This window comes from Balaenoptera acutorostrata, chromosome 1, assembly GCF_949987535.1.
Source record: "Balaenoptera acutorostrata chromosome 1, mBalAcu1.1, whole genome shotgun sequence".
Taxonomy (NCBI): Eukaryota; Metazoa; Chordata; class Mammalia; order Artiodactyla; family Balaenopteridae; genus Balaenoptera; species Balaenoptera acutorostrata.
Window position 1 is genome coordinate 193,835,539 of NC_080064.1, and position 16,738 is coordinate 193,852,276.

Here is a 16,738-nt window from a genome sequence, read left to right on the forward strand (position 1 = left end):
AAAATTTGCAAAAGGAAAACAGCAGTAAGTAGCCGCTGACCCTCCAAACAGAGAGACATGCTCAAGTTATCAAAGACTGATGATACTCATAGAACAATTTACTTAACGACCTGAATCACATTATCTTGACCAATTCTGCCTGTAAAAAGTCTCATGTTTCAGAAGGCCCTCTGCAAAATACATAAGCAGCAAAGTAGCTTCTTGGGCATCTTAGGTAGACGGTTATACCTTCCTGAAAATACAGTGTTTGGGGTCAAAACTTAGAACACATAAAAGGAAAACTGAAAAATTAGGCGAGCATCTTAGAAGGAACCGTAGGAAATTACAGCGTGTGCCGCCCAGGTTGCACGCACTCAGATTAATACACCACGATGCAATATGGGAAGGAGGAGAGGCTGAAAGCTCCTGGGGGATATCATTAGGGCAAATTGCCAAAGGATGAAACATGAGCCAGTCAGGAGAGTCTGGAAGCTGCAGTATCACCAGGGGATTCAACGTTCGACAGTTGGAGCTTCAGCAACGTGTGAACCGCGGGTGACGGTATCAGGAGACTCTGCTCACTGACACGGAGAATGTCACTATTGACCAGCGAGCTGCCCAAGCTTGACAGCTGTACCACAGGAAGCCAAGGATATCATAATTTCATATTTAAACTGTTCATTTCAGATTAACATCGTGTTTCCTAGCTTTATATCACAACAGCTGCAAATACACTGATGCTATTTTAAAGGTAATTGCCATTTTAATTGTTTTGTTTTGGCAAGCGGTTAATTAAATATTTTTTAAAGCTTAACAAAGGGATATCGCTTTTTTTTTCCTCCCTCCTACTGACCCTCATCAGAATTCTTTCTCTGACTTCGTTTACATTTTAAATTATATTTCTGTACGCGTTGAGTCATTTCTCTAGCATTTAAAGCAATAATTAAATCAGCATTCTTCATTTTAAAGTTTTGCTATGGTCTGCATTTTCAAGACATTTACTGAATAAGTCATTTTATTTAACTTGAAAATCAGAATTTAAAAATAAAACCATCTGAAAATACACCACAAAATTTCTATAAACCATTATTATACAAAGAAATTAAAATTTATACATAGTAATCAAATTAATTCAAAAGGATAAATGTAAACAAAGTAATTCAATCTTAATAGCAACATTTGTCTATATTTAAGTGCAAAATAGTTCCACTAAATTTTTTAAAAGTCAATTAAAATAATCTAATCTGAACCAAAAACATAAAAATTTTGATTAAAAGTATTTTCATCTTCGTCATATGTATTATATTTTTTTCCAGTTAAGATTTTTAATTAATTTTACATGGCAAAAAATTTATTTGTTCCATTTAGAATGCTATCATTAAAGGGTTTTATTACTTTGCACTTAGAAGTTTTAATAGTTTATCTACACTATTCTTTCAATAAATATTATTTTTAAAATTCCTTAATTACAGCATACAGTATACCACTAGGAGGCATTCAGATACTTCTATGTAACAATTACAGACCAGATTTATTTCTCTTACATATCTGAACTAGAGGGAAATGAAAATGGGGTTGATCTCAGTTGTGTCAATTCTTAGAGAGCTTGCATGTGCTCCCTGGTTGTAAATGAGGTAACTTTAAATGTTTCAGTGTAACTTGATGGGCTAAAAGCACTTATGTAGCTGTGAAAGGCAGTTAATTTACTCCATTTCTCCATCTGCAGATAGATGGCTTTTAAAAGAGCTCATTTAAAACCGTTTTAAAAAGGAAAGTATTCTTTTTTATTGTTGAGAAAATAATTAACAGTGTAACAAGAGGGAAAAAATGCATTCTCAAAATGCGGAATTATAATAATAGTAACTTATTTTACTAGGCACACCCAGGGTCCAAAGCACTCTACTAAATGCTATAGCTGTTCCCCTATGCCCTTAATGGTTCTCCTTAAGTGAAGCTATGAATTTCTCGCTAATAAGGCACAATATCATCTGATGAATTTGCCTGGTTTCTTAGAGGATGATTTCTGCAACGAGAAGCAAAGTCACAAACTTTCTGCAAAGGCCAGCATTCAGCAGAGGGTCATGTCAGCTAATCAAGATCTACCAGGAAAGAAGGAAGCTCTACAGGATTTGTTAGCTTCTTAGATGCAGGAGATCAGTGACAGGGACAGGTAAAACTACTACCCATCCCACATCCCCGCCCTGCCCCAAACCTCAGTTTCTGGCCTAAGCAGCCAGGACGAATTATTTAAAGAAATACAACAAAAGTGTCAGGTTCAGGTGGGACTGTAAGGAACCCGCTCTCACAAATATTGATTCTGTTAACTATGAGACATCCAAGTGGAGATTTCCAAAGAAGGCAGAGACACCTACCAAAGAAGATCTCCCTTACCCACCTAGCATCATGTAATAACTATGTGATTTAAAAAATAGAAGATACTATTACAGCATATACTTTGTAGAGGAGATAGTACAGTTGTAAGTAAAAAAAAAAAAAAATACAATTAAGAAAAAATAAATTTACTAGGAAATTAAACACAGTTATATGCAAGTTGTATAAGGTGAGAACAATGAAGTACATCGTAGGCAAAAGTTAGGGACTGGCCACTAAGAGGCTGTGCCACTCCGGCACACCTGCAAGTAGAACCAGATCCCAGTTTCCTAATCTTTAAAATAAGAAATAGGGCTTCCCTGGTGGCGCAGTGGTTGAGGGTCCGCCTGCCAATGCAGGGGACACGGGTTCGAGCCCTGGTCTGGGAGGATCCCACGTGCTGCGGAGCGACTGGGCCCGTGAGCCACAGCTGCTGAGCCTGCGCGTCTGGAGCCTGTGCTCCGCAACGAGAGAGGCCGCGATGGCGGGAGGCCCGCGCACCGCGATGAAGAGTGGCCCCCGCTTGCCACAACTGGAGAGAGCCCTCGCACAGAAACGAAGACCCAACACAGCCATAAATAAAAAAAATAAATAAATTTAAAATAAGAAATATATGCTAGATGACCTATATTTTTTTATTTTTTTATTGATTAATTGATTGATTGATTGATTGCTATGTTGGGTCTTCGTTTCTGTGCTAGGGCTTTCTCTAGTTGTGGCAAGCGGGGGCCACTCTTCATCACGGTGCGCGGGCCTCTCACCATCGCGGCCCCTCCTGCTGCGGAGCACAGGCTCCAGACACGCAGGCTCAGCAATTGTGGCTCACGGGCCCAGCCGCTCCGCGGCATGTGGGATCTTCCCAGACCAGGGCTCGAACCCGTGTCCCCTGCATTAGCAGGCAGATTCCCAACCACTGCGCCACCAGGGAAGCCCTAGATGACCTATAAACACCGTCTCTGAGAGATCTAACATTCTCTACTCTTAGATCAGATCAGTTCTAACGTTTTGTATTTTTAGGAATAGTTAAGAATTGTTTTTTCCATACGGGTGGTTAACACAACATTTTAACTAGACTATAATTCAGATCCACCTTCGAAATCTATCTAAACATAATCTCTAAAAGCTTTAAAGCACAGTAGGTAACTGTGAAATTGGAGACATTATAATTAATAATTTACTTGCTTAATTCAACAGAGTTTTTGAGTACCTGCCACATGCCATCATAAATCTCTACTAAGCAACAGGGACACAGAACAGAACAAGTTACAGATCAGTGGGGAAAGCAAACAATAAACAAGTAAAGCACATATGATGTCAGAGGTAAATTCTATGAAGAAACCTAAAGCAGGGTAAGAGCAGAAGGGCTATTCCAGACAGGAGCGTAGGGACAAACTCTGACGTGACCACATCTGCACTGAGACCTGCCTAGAATACGGGAGCCACGTATGGTGGACTTGGGGACAAGGGCATTCAGGAGTCCTGAGGTGGGAGCAGGCTTGGCACCTTCTTGGAGTAGTAGGGGGTCAGCTGATTAGATTAAACGGGAGGACAGCAGGAGTTGAGGTCAGAGAGGAAGCAAGGTCGGAACTGAAGAGCCTCCTGGGACACAGCAAAGACACCAGATTTCATTCTGGATAAGATCTGTCTGCACCTCTGAACACAGTGCTAACTGTCACAACAAATCATTTACCTAGAACATTTCCAGAACTTTGCAAATTAAGGAAAATAAACAACATACTTTAGAAGTTTGCTTTGCAGAATAAAGTTCTATAAAGAAATGAGATCAAATGGAGTATAGTCTATAAAAATACTGAATCACTATGTTGTACACCTGAAACTAGTATAATATTATAAATCAACTACATGTCAATTTAAAAAAAAAAGAAATGAGATCAATTTATAAGCCAAGTAAGAAGGAGAATCTTCTTACTTTTAGGTTATTTATGAAATACTGAATCTTTAAGCTTAAAGGGAAATGCTAATCGTATTTCTTTGGATCAGAATTACCCAAAATTCTACGATAGGTTCATGATACGGCTAGAACCCCACAGCACTCTTCTGACATTCTGTCAGCTGTTTCTCTAACACCACAGTTGTTCTTCATGAAAGCAGGGGAGAGGAGAGAAGAAGATTCGGTGTTTGGGTTAGAACATGTTCCCGGCACAACATCATTGAAACTGAAGGACTTATACATTGCTATCATTGAATAAAAATGAAGTGTACTAAATAAAGAAAAAAAATGTACCAAATAAAGGTTAAAGAAAAAAACATCTTCGTTAAATGGCATAGGAATATTTAAATGCACATATAATTTCACAAAGCACACTCAATATATTGAACTGATTCAGACCCAAAGTGTTGACTAACACAAAATAAAATCACTGGGATATTTATTTCCCATACAGTACAACTGTAAAATAAGTACATATGAAAACCATGTGAAAGAGACAAGAACTGGGGCCTGTGAAATCAGAGGGAGAAACCTGACAACAAACGTTGGCAACAGTGAGCTTAGTGGTGGAATAAAGGCACCTAGAGCTTCCCGTTTTGGCCACAGGTCTAAGGGAGTTGCTCTCACTGACAACAGTAACAACAGCAAACGTTTATATGATGCTAGCTCTGTGCCAGGCACTATTCTCAGCACTTGACATACTCAGATTTAATGCTACAACAACCTTATGAAACAGGCAGTATTATCACTACTCCCATTTTACAGATCAGGACACTGTGGCAAAGTTACACCAATTGCCTGAGATCACACAACCAGCAAGTGGCAAATCCAGGAGAACAATGCCAGCAGGCTCCAGAGTACAATAACCATTATATTAACCTGCCTTTTGATATACAAAGATTCAAAATTCCCATTCATTATAAGGCTCTGAATAATATATACTGGCTGAAAATATTTTATCCTAATTATATAGTGGAGAATGAGTCTCTGACTGAACAGACAGATAAGAACAGTTGACCTTTAAATGAAAAATTCAGGGTCTAGGATAGAGATGCAATTTACAAAACTTTCCCAGGCATCACAGTCTGCGCCTTCAGCAGGAAACCAGGAGAGCAGATTCTCTGAAAAATGTTACAAAGATAAGATACTTGATAAAAATTCTACGAGTTATCATCTCGATCTGCATCTGCAAGTATATTTAGTTGGAAGCCAAACCAAAGTTCTTTCCCTTTGTGATATGAAATCTCACCTATACCTTGTTCTTAAAGTATATATTTATTGAGGAGATCAGCCTACTAATACAACTAAGCAATGTTTTAAGCAATTCTGTAGACATCTATTTTGAGAAGAAAAAACCCACATTATCAGATTTCCAAGGAGACGACAGGAAAACGATCTATCGAGTGTGATGACCACAACGGAAAACAGCACGATTCTAATTCACACGCTTTACGAGTAAAGATCTCATCCTGACACGCCGCCACTCCTGTTGTTCTAGTCTCTGTGTATCTCTTAGCCAGGTTCTGCCTCATTTTAATGTAGGAGTCCCACTGCCTTCAACTAAAGTTCTACATGAATTACTGAGGGGCAGATTTATGTCCCCTAAGAATGTATTTATGCACAAAATCCAAGAAATATTGATTAGAGACTTCATTTGAGTTTTAACTGAATCAATGTTTACTTCAGAAATGTAAGCGCTACAGATACCTAAAGGTACACAGAATAAACTGTTGCAGATATGAACGTGATAAATTTCCTTGTGGAATGAAAAAAATTTCAGTGGAAAGCATAAAAAAACTATCTGTTTAAACACATTTAATTTACATTCACGTTTAAAAGTTGAGGACAAAAAAGGTAGCAGCACAGTATCTGAAAACTACAAAGCTATCCCAACTATGAGATATTCTTACTTGAGCAAAATTCTGACACTCAAATTAAGTGATAGTTGTAAAGAAATGTTTAGAGAAATAGCAATTTTGTATCATGAAAAAAGGCAGTATTTGGCTGTACATTTTTCTTTTTCAATACCTTTTTATACTAAAATATCATCTTATATTTCATTCTCTTTCTCCATCCCTGTAGGATGGTAAATTCTGCTGCTTCATTACTAAACTTCATCCTGACCTCTCTGCATCATATCCAAGTCCTTGGAAAGTTCTGCTCATCTCACGGCCAGTCACTGGTTAATTGGCTCTTCCGAGCCAAACAATTCTAATATTTTCTTGCTTGCTTGCTTCTTCCGTGTACTCATTCTTTCATTAATTTGACACACGGGGAAACCGAGGCAAAGTTAAACCAACTGCCCAAGATCACACAACGAGATGTGAGACACCAAACATGTGTCGGGCATCGCTGCAGGTGCTGGGGACAGAATAAGGAGCCGAGGAGACAAAGCCTCTGCCCTCAAGGAGCTTTCACTCTAGTGAGCCTCAACATGCACCATTCCTGTGGTACCAACCCCACCTCAATTCTGAACTTCTGTAGCTGTCACACTGCACATAAATGTCAACGCCTTCAAACACTTTCCTCCCCTATATGACTTTCCCCATCACTAAATTTACTGCTCTCTAGTTCACATCTTCAAGCCAATTCTGTAGCAGTTTAGCTTTTCCACTTTTCCAGGAGAAGGCCCATCTACCTTTCCACAACTTTCAGGAGTCTGACACTATAACACAGCTCACATGTATTTATCTTCTCTCCACACAAACTTCTAGACCCTGGATTCTAGAGGACTATAAGTTAGGCTGTTCGTGTGAATTATATAAAAACCGTATTTTTAAAAATAAGGCATTTATTTAAGAAATATACAGTACAGTTAAAGAATCACTGCATTTAACAATTAGGAAGAACCTTAGAAATCATTCTTGTTCAATTCTTTCACTTTTTATATAATAAACTTCAGGATAAAAGGAAAAAATGGCTTATATGAAGTCATCCAATTTTTTAGTTGAGTAGTCAGGAACTGAAAAACAAATCTCTAATTTTAGAAGATATTATTGATATAATCACACTACTACCATATTTGGGGACATAGTCCAAATAACGAATAAATAAAATCTAATTGACTGAACCTACTTTTTTTAACTAGTAGGCATCCCTGAAAATCACAACTTAAAATATCTCTCACCAGGAACAAAACTAATGGCAAACCACCAGCAACTGAAAGACAGACAACCACAAGCAGCCCCAAAGGACCTCTGAATCCTTACAAGTGAAGCGACTATTTGTAAATTACAGATATTGAAATGAGAATGAATAATTGTACATATATATTATATGCTGTATCATTCAAATTGTATATAATATTCCCATATATACTTAACGTACACATATGTATATTTACCAGGCATATCAAACACTTGTAAATATATACATCTATACACAAACACACACACACACTTTACAGAGTTACAATTTACTAGTAGCAAATGACATCAGGCTCTGCCTCCATTATATATCAGACACTAAGGAAAGAGCTGATGAATATTTGTCCTTTGTGTGTCACTGTAAACTTCTCCCTCTTATTTACCTACTTTCAAGCAGACTCTACATCCAACAGACATTTCCTTATTAGCCACGTTTCTAAAACCCAACTCCATCTACCTTTCACGGTCACTGTTAGGTTCAGGAGCTGGTCATCTCTTTTTCTAATCCCTGCGACTGCCTTTTAACGAGACACCTGTCAGTCAGAGGTTCCCTACTCTATTTTTTCTAATGCCACCAGCTTCCCTTCCCCAAAACAAAACTGGTCACAGCATGTCCCTCATTTGCCTCCCCACAATCTGTTGGATAAAATCCAAACCCCTTCACTTAGCAAACATGGTTCTTCACAATCTGGCCACTGCTCTCTCTCCAACTAGATCCTGTAGCATGACTTCTCTCTGTCACGCTCTTTGCGCACACGTACACACACACAAGAATATATTTCCTGGACAAAACACAAATTCGTTCCAAGAACCAGGTGTGATACTGAGGTCAACTCTTTAATCTACCACCCTCCCTCCTATATTTCCCACATGAGAGTTCTAGTCACACTGACTGGCCTTGATTGACACTATATAATTTACTATTTATTACGAGTCTAGAGAATCATAAATTAGTAACTTTGAAATTCCCACTACCTGGCAAATAATAATCATTATTGATACCAAATGAATAAATACCCTTATACTCTATGTTTGGAAAACTCTACCAATGTCAAATATCTCCTTCAAAATAAAGATCTATGTTTTTCTTCTCAAGTGGTTAACTAGTGTTTACTCTTTCCATTACACTATTTTATCATAGTAAATCACAACAAAATATGAGATTCATGGAAGCTGTGCCTTCAATTTATGCCTCTCGGATCCAAGTTCACTCTCTGCTACCCATCTGTGACAATGGATCTGGGCCCTTGAAGTATTTACCAGACGGAGGACAGAGTGCGCTCTGTCCGCAGAGGACGCAGGAGACGCGCTGCAGGAGGAAGGGACTGGGGCTTCCTGGTTCCGTGTGCTCGGGGGCAGGCTCCTGCAGGGCCTGTGCGTCTCCGGGGCCTGGCTCTTGGAGGACACTGGTTAGCAGTACCCAGCAGTAATACCTGGCACCTTCTTCAGGTGGTTCTATAGCAGAACGTGTCTAGGGAGACGTCTCCCATGGCAATCAGGTAAACTACCTGGTGGCAGGTGAATTACACTGAACCTCTTCCATCAAGAAGGAGGCTCGATTAGGTTCACTCTCACTGGAATAAATATTCTGGCTAAGGACTCGTCTTCTCTGCCATAATCCTTCTGCCAGCACCACCACCATCAGACTCACAGAATAACACACCTGTCAGCACGGCACTCCGTAAAGCACTGTATCTCACCAAGGTATTCATGTAACAGCAAAGTAAAACAAGAGGCTCGTGTCCATGAACTCAACTACTCTGGCCTACACTTATAACCTAGAAGCTGCTGGCCTAGTCAAAAGGTGGAATGGCTCACCTAAGACTCAGTTATGACACCGGTTGGGAAAGAGCACCCTTAAAGGGTGGGGCTCTGTTTAACATGATGCAGGATACGCTTTGAATCAGAAACCGTTTTACGGTGCTGTTTCTCCCAAAGCCAGAATCCATGGGACCGGGAGTCAAGGGGTAGGAGTAGGATTGGCCCTCTCATCATCACTCTTAACAGCCCACTTGCAGAAATTCTAATTCCTGCCCCGGCCATGCAGGGCGCTTTCGGTTTGGGGATCTGACCTCCCAACAGTGGAATGCTTCCACTTGAACCAGAAGATGGGACTGCCACCTGGCCCTCTGGGTTCCTTAATGCCACTGAATCAACAGGCTAAAAATTGGGGATAATCTACTGGCTGGAATGATTGATCTCAATAACCAGAAGTAAGTCAGGTTGTTTTTACACAACAGAGGCAGGGGAGACCATGTCTGGAACCATGGAATTCTCTGGGATGCGTCTTGGTACTTCCATGCCTGGTACTAAATGTTAGTGGGAAACTATGGCAATCAAAAAAAAAAAACAAAAAACAAAAAACCCAGAACTATTGAGGATCCAGCCCTTTTGGAAATGAAAGTTTGTATCATTAAACCAGGTAAAAAAAACTCCAACCAGCTGAGGCTCTGGCTGAGGTGAGGGGACTATGGAACAGGTAATGAAAGAAGGAAGTCAGAAATATCAATTATGGTCTCATGAGCAGTTACATAAACAAGGGCTGTAGTAGCTTTCCATATGTTTAATTTTCCTTTCATATGTTTATTTTTACCTGCTAACCATTTTTTCCTCTATGTCTCATCTTTATCTTACATATACGTTGTTAGTAGTTAACAGAAAATTAAATGTGACTGGAATTGAAGAGATGGACACAGTGACTCTTGGTACGGTGCTGCTTCTCATTTGGGGGAAAGGGTGAAAATGTCTGTACTTGGAAAAGGACAGGTACATCTTTTTAGGTAGACACAGAGCTTTGCTCTGCTGTTGTTCGGGAAGTGCAGATGATTTAGAGGGTGTCACTGGAGGATAAGCACCCAAAGGGGTGGACTGTACCGGTTACCGATTTATTGCCCCTCCCCTCCAAGTTCACCCCTCACTGTCAAATCTGAGAAAACAAATCTGTGCCCTTTAGATAGCTTTCCCTTTCAGCAGCCGGCACGATGCTAAGCTTTGTCCCGAGAGGACAATGAGGCGACGTTTCGGGGAGACAGGGCTTGCCCCGCCAAGCACGGGTGGGTGCCCTGTGACAGCAGCTCCGCCCTGCCGGCCGCAGGGGCCGGGGCCCCGGCTCGCCGCGGCAGCTCCGGGCAGGGTGCCTGTGGCCCCCGCGGCGCGCGGCTCCCGCGGTACAAGGGCTTCTCCTGCACCTGCCGGGTGAGAGTGCCACCGTCAGCGGCGCCCGGCGGCCGGAAGCCTCCCTCGGTGCCACCCTCCCCCAGCTGGCTTCCGGGGGTGCGGGGAGCGGGGGGCCTCGGCGAGACAGCCCGGAGGAGCGGCCTCTCCCAGTGGCTCCTGAGCAGTGTGCTGCCCGCACAGTGGCGCCTCTCTGGGCGCGGATCCCCAGCTCCCCGCAGGTTCCTGGCTGCTTTACACCTACTATGCCGGGTTCTTCACGGCTCCCGGCACTTCCCGCAGCCCCTGCCTGCTACCCCGGTCCCACGTGACAGTCTTAAATTCTTTCTATTCAACTTGCATCGTTCAGACGACTGTAGTTTCTCTCTCCTGGCTGGACCCAGGCTGACACAGAGGCTGTGACCTCGTTCCCTTGCCTGTGCATGTAGAACACTGTCTGGCATGAGTTAGGTGAGCCATAGATGGGGAGTGGTTCAATGAACGAACAAAGAAACCACCTGCCATGGGAAGGAAGGAGTACATTTTCTCCTTAGGGCTACGTGAAGGCCAAAAGATAGCAAACCAAGATCCTGTACAGATTGGACAAGAGTCAATATAGCAAGAGAAATTCATGAAGCTGAAAGTGTTTAAGATGTATTGATAACTTTTCCCCCAAGGAATTACAATTTTGGCATAGACTTCTTTAAAAATTAGAAATTTCTAGTAGAAAACAGCTGAACACAAATCTTTTTTTTTTTTAAGACAAAGGCCTATATGGAAATTATCCTCTAATTTATAAACTTCAGAATTTACAAAGAAACCTTTACTATTGTCATAATTATTATTATTTAAAGAGACTAGTGTCAAAAAAGGCAATCAAGGAGACACATTTTTACTTGTTAGAGACATGTTTCTACCCTGGCATTTGCAGCATCAGATGAACACTTCATATTTCATACCATAATTAGTGAAAATTTTATTATATTTTAAAAACTTTTCTCTCTGATATCCACAGTTCAAAAGATTAAGTTTACTGCACCCACATACACACACACATACCGACCATGGTTCTAACCCTTATTGTGCTCGTTTCTATGAAAAACAGCTCTTATCACCTCAAGAGTTGGAAGATACAAACACCTGCAGTCTTTCCCGTCTTAGAAGTTTCCTCCACACAAATCTTCCCACAAAGTGTCACATGACCACCTCAATAGTCCCATTTCCACGCTCCAGCCACATCCACTTAGCAGTGAATGAAAATGCAATGTTCTGAAGAGCAGTATCCAAGTCAAATAACACACTGGTAAGTAAGAGTCATTGTCTGCAGTTTCGGCTGACATAACTGGCTGCTATGGGCTTTGGGAAGAATTAAAAATCTAAAAATTGTTCCTAGATTCTCTCTCCCTGAGAGGTCTTGATGATAATTTTTAACCGCACCATGCTGCTGCAGCTTTAAAATCGTAAGGGGGAAAAATACACTTCAATAATCTGAAGCAGGGAGTAGATCTGGGTAATCTTTGTTCTCGCACCAACTGTTCAGTTCTTAGTCTCCAGAAAGATTCTCTGTGCTGCCGGTTTCAGATTAAATGCTGATAGGTGGCACTACTAAGAGATAAGTTAAGAATACGTAAAATCCAGATGGAGAGGTTAAAATCCTGCGGATTCCCCTTCAATCTAACTCAACCTATAACATCTACATTTTAATAGCTGATTTTCCGCGGATCACGAGATTTCTTTTTGCATAGGCCCTTGACGGTATTAATGACAGAAGGGGAGAAAAGCATATGCTTAAATGCCTGGGGGCAACTATAACAAAGGAAGAGATGACAGTGTATTAGCACAATTCCTGCACTCACAGCACACTGCTTGCTCTGAGCAGTCCAGACAGGACACGGGCTACACAATCACATCTCTGTAACTAATGTGCTTACAGACTCCAAGAGGGTGATATCTACCAACTAAATATTGGTCAAAATGGGAGCTAACACTCAGACATCTGCTCTAAAGAGAGCATCTCTTGTACCTGCTTCCACAGGCCACAAAGATACACTCTAGTTAACACATCACTGACAGGATGACGAGAGCTCCTGTCAGACGCTGGCCAGCTCAGTGTTGGAAACAAAACGCACGGCCCCAGCTGACTAGCTAGTGAACGTCTGGGGGACAATTACAGAGCACCTGACAAGGCTTCGTGCCTGACTGACTTGAGAGCCGATGACACGGCTTTAAACAGCAATCCTTCCCTACCTCTGGTCACAAAACAGCAAAAAAGTCAACTGATACACCCCTGTAATATCATGATTTATTCCTTTGCTTTGAATACATGAGACTCTGGGCCGATGTCCTGCTAGTCTGCTATTCACTCGGGGCTTAAACCTCTAGGACCTGCCTACGGCATGTACAAAATCAACATTCTTGTTCAGGATTACCAGGAACCCTTCCGTGTGTACCGGATAATGTACACATCAGTAGGATAAACACAAAACCGATGACATTCCAATTCATTCAACTCAAAACACGGAAAAATATAATAGTGAGTCCTAACAAAATACATTTTACTATAAGGAGGAAAAACCCACGAAAAATTTTAAAACATAACAATACTCTTGATACTTTTGCTAACATAGCTCAAAACTTTTTTATTTTAAAGTTTATCGCTATAAAGATAAATTACAAATTATAATTTTAACTACACACAATACCTGAGGAAGGAACACTCAGGTAGGTAGCTCATTACCTGTCAGGGTATCACCAGTAAAACCCCCGGCTAGCTATAAAGTTGACAGATATGATTCTAATAAAATTATGACCATACCAAAGTATAAATCCAAAGTTCCCAAAACTATAACAAAATTATAAATGCGAGGAACTTATACATGCTCTTCCAATAATTAAAAATTTGGCCATAGATTAAAAAGTGAAAACCGGGTAAAACACAATTTCTTGCATTAATTTTAAGTACACTATAGTCTTTGTGGTATATAAAATCCTATAAGGATGTAAAAAGCTTCACTGGCAGTAGTCTTAACCTCAATTCATTGATACGTTAACTATTCCTTCCTTGGTCGTTTCAGAGGTTCCACTAAACGCTTTCTAAAAAATATTTACTTCTAATTTATATTATGGTACTAGTCTTTGACCTTAAACATTACTGTGCATGGAATTTATAGCATGCATGTGTGTATATACATGAATTTTTCAAGCTAGATTCAAGTGAAGCAGCTTCCCCTACAGAAGGAGGGTGAGGAGATCATGACAGCAAACTTGAATTATGTTTCTTTTATCAGTCCTATTGCCCCAGATGGTGAACCAAAACAAAGCTGTTAACTGAGAGGTGACATCACCACCAAGTTTTCAGGAACTTTCATAAACAACTGGTATTACGTTGACCTCAAATATAAGAAACAACTCCCTGACTAATACCAAGCCTTTATTAAAATCATTTATTTTTTAATTCAAACAAAGTTAACGGGTAGGCATGTTCATTTTTACTCTAAACTGCAGATCTAGATTATTATAAATTTATAGCTGATAATCATTTAATCTTATGCAGATAAAATTCTAAGCACTTCATATATACACATATATGTGTGTGCATGTACACATATCCTTAATCTTTAAAGCAACCCTGTGAGATTAAAACTAGTATTACTCCCATGTTCCCAGTTTAAATGTGAAGAAACTGAGTGGAAGAGAGGTTACCTAGCCATTAAGAGGTGTTTACAAATTACAACAAAAAGAAACACCAACATTTTAAAATACTTACCAAAAAATGTTTTTACAAAATATTTACATATATTCAGATTTCTTTCCTTTTTTAATTGAAGTATAATTGACTTGAAATATTATATTATTTTCAGGTGTAAACACAGTGATTTGGGATTTTTATACATTACGAAACGATCAGCACTGTTAAGTCTAGTTACCATCTGTCGCCAGAGTTACGGCAACATTATTGAGTATGTGCCCCCTGCTGTACGTTACATTCCTGTTACTTATTTACTTTCTCACTGGAAGTCCGTGCCTCAGCCCCCTTCACCTGTTTTGCCCATCCTCCCACCCCACCTTCACCTCTGGCAACCATGTGTTTGTTCTCTGTATCTATGAGTCTGTTTCTGTTTTGTTACATTTGTTTGCTTTGTTTTTCTAGATTCCACATATAAGTGAGATCATACGGTATTTGTCTTTCTCAGTCTGACTTATTTCACTTAGCATCATGCCCTCAAGGGTCCATCCATGTTATTACAAATGGCAAGATTTTATTCCTTTCTGTGGCTCAGTAATATTCCATTGTATATGTGCACCACATCTTCTTTATTCATTCATCTATGATGGGCACTTAAGCTGCTTCCATATCTCGGTTATTGTGAATAAGGCTGCAATGAACACAGGGGTGCAGATATCTTTTTGAATTGGTGTTTTTGTTTTCTTTGGATAAAAACCCAGGAGTGGAATTGCTGGACCACATGGTAGTTCTATTTTTAATATTTTGAGGAACCTCCATACTGCTTTCCATCAGATTTATTTCTAATGTTTTCCTACACAGACCAGCTTAAAGATTCACTCACATAGCTCACTCCCACACTTTCTTCGGACCTCTGTTCAAATACCACCTCATGAGAGAAGGCTTCCCTGACCTCCCTACACAAAACTGAAACCTGCCCCTGACCTTTCATCCCACACTCACACTCACTTTCTCCCTTATCTCTTGGTACTCAGCACCATATGACATAACAGCTATTTATTCATTCATGTCTTTATCTTCTCTATCAGGTGGATATAAGCTCCAAGAGTGTTTGGACTTCGCTTTGCTTACTGCTGAATCCTCAGTGCCTAGAAAGTGGCAAGCACATAGTAGGTGCATAATAAATATGTTACATGAATTAATCTTGATAGGAATTTAGCTCCTAGGTCTCCAAGACAGCTTGTACAATCTTTTTAATCTTCAGGACAACATCCATATAGAAATATTCTTTATAATCTTGAAAAAACTGGCTTAAAAAAGTGATGAGGATAAGCTGTGTGGCACAGCTAAAAAAGAAATAAATTAATAAATAAATGCAGGAAATGTCAGTGTAACCAAAAAAAATGTAGTTAAAAAAAAAATGTGATGAGGAGGAGGAGAAGGGGAGGATAAATAAGAATGATTTTACCTCAATGGTAAGTTAAGCACAGCAGAAAAGCAAATATATAAAAAGTACCAAATAATTCAGATTGAATTTCTTAACATCACTTTAAGAAAATTCAGATAATTACCTGCATCACTGACTGGCACTTATTCTCTGATTGAACTACATCATTTCTCCACACTTACTCCTTCAAATGCATATAACGTGTTTTTCAATGTGTAAAATAATGTATTTTCAATTTGTTTTGAAAAGTGGGCATATCATTATTGCATTTCAAAATCTCAAAACTGTATTTTTTCAACTCTAGAGTAATGCAAATAACCCAATATTAGAATCAGGAGACCCAGTTTCACATTACCTGTCTCCAACTATCTTATTTGGCCTTGGGGTGGCCATTTAACCTTTCTCTGAAAACATCAATACCTTTCTCATCGTTACACCCGGAATAGATACCCTAGAGAAATCCTGAAGCTCCTTCCGCTCTAAAATACTAAAACTTTACAGAATAAGGTTTTTATTTCTACTATCAGAGAACAAAACATAAAGATGTTATCTTATGTTTTATCAGTTAGCCAAATTTGCAAGGAAGCTAATTCACAAAATATTAAATAATGTTTTTAATAAATATCTCATACATTACTCAAAACTATATTAAAATTTTTAGGTCAAAAATATTAAACTTTTAATGGTCAAAGTGAAAAAAATTAGAAAATCTAGCAAAATACTTCTGAATGTTTTTCTATGACCCAAGAAAACTCTATTCTCCCTGCCTTTAGCACAGTAATGAAGACCTTCCAGAAGAACATTTCAGTGAGTAGCATAAAACCTGTGATTTAAAAAAAAAATGCTATTTTGACTTTTAAGTTATTATCAGTCTGAAGAGCTCCTCCAAATCAGAACTATTATAGAATCCACTCCCAAACCACTACTTGGCAACAAAGATGAATCTACCTATTACCAGGTTAGGATAGCAGCTATTATCATGGTCCCTTCATTTCTTTCAAGTAGCT

The 16,738-nt window shown here is 39.6% G+C and overlaps 1 protein-coding gene across 4 annotated transcripts in view; it reads right to left on the reverse strand.

Annotated features, from left to right (window-relative positions):
• Positions 1 to 16,738, reverse strand: part of DENND1B (DENN domain containing 1B) — a 258,142-nt gene that overhangs the window by 112,091 nt on the left and 129,313 nt on the right. The gene's annotated exons all lie outside the window — the stretch shown is intronic.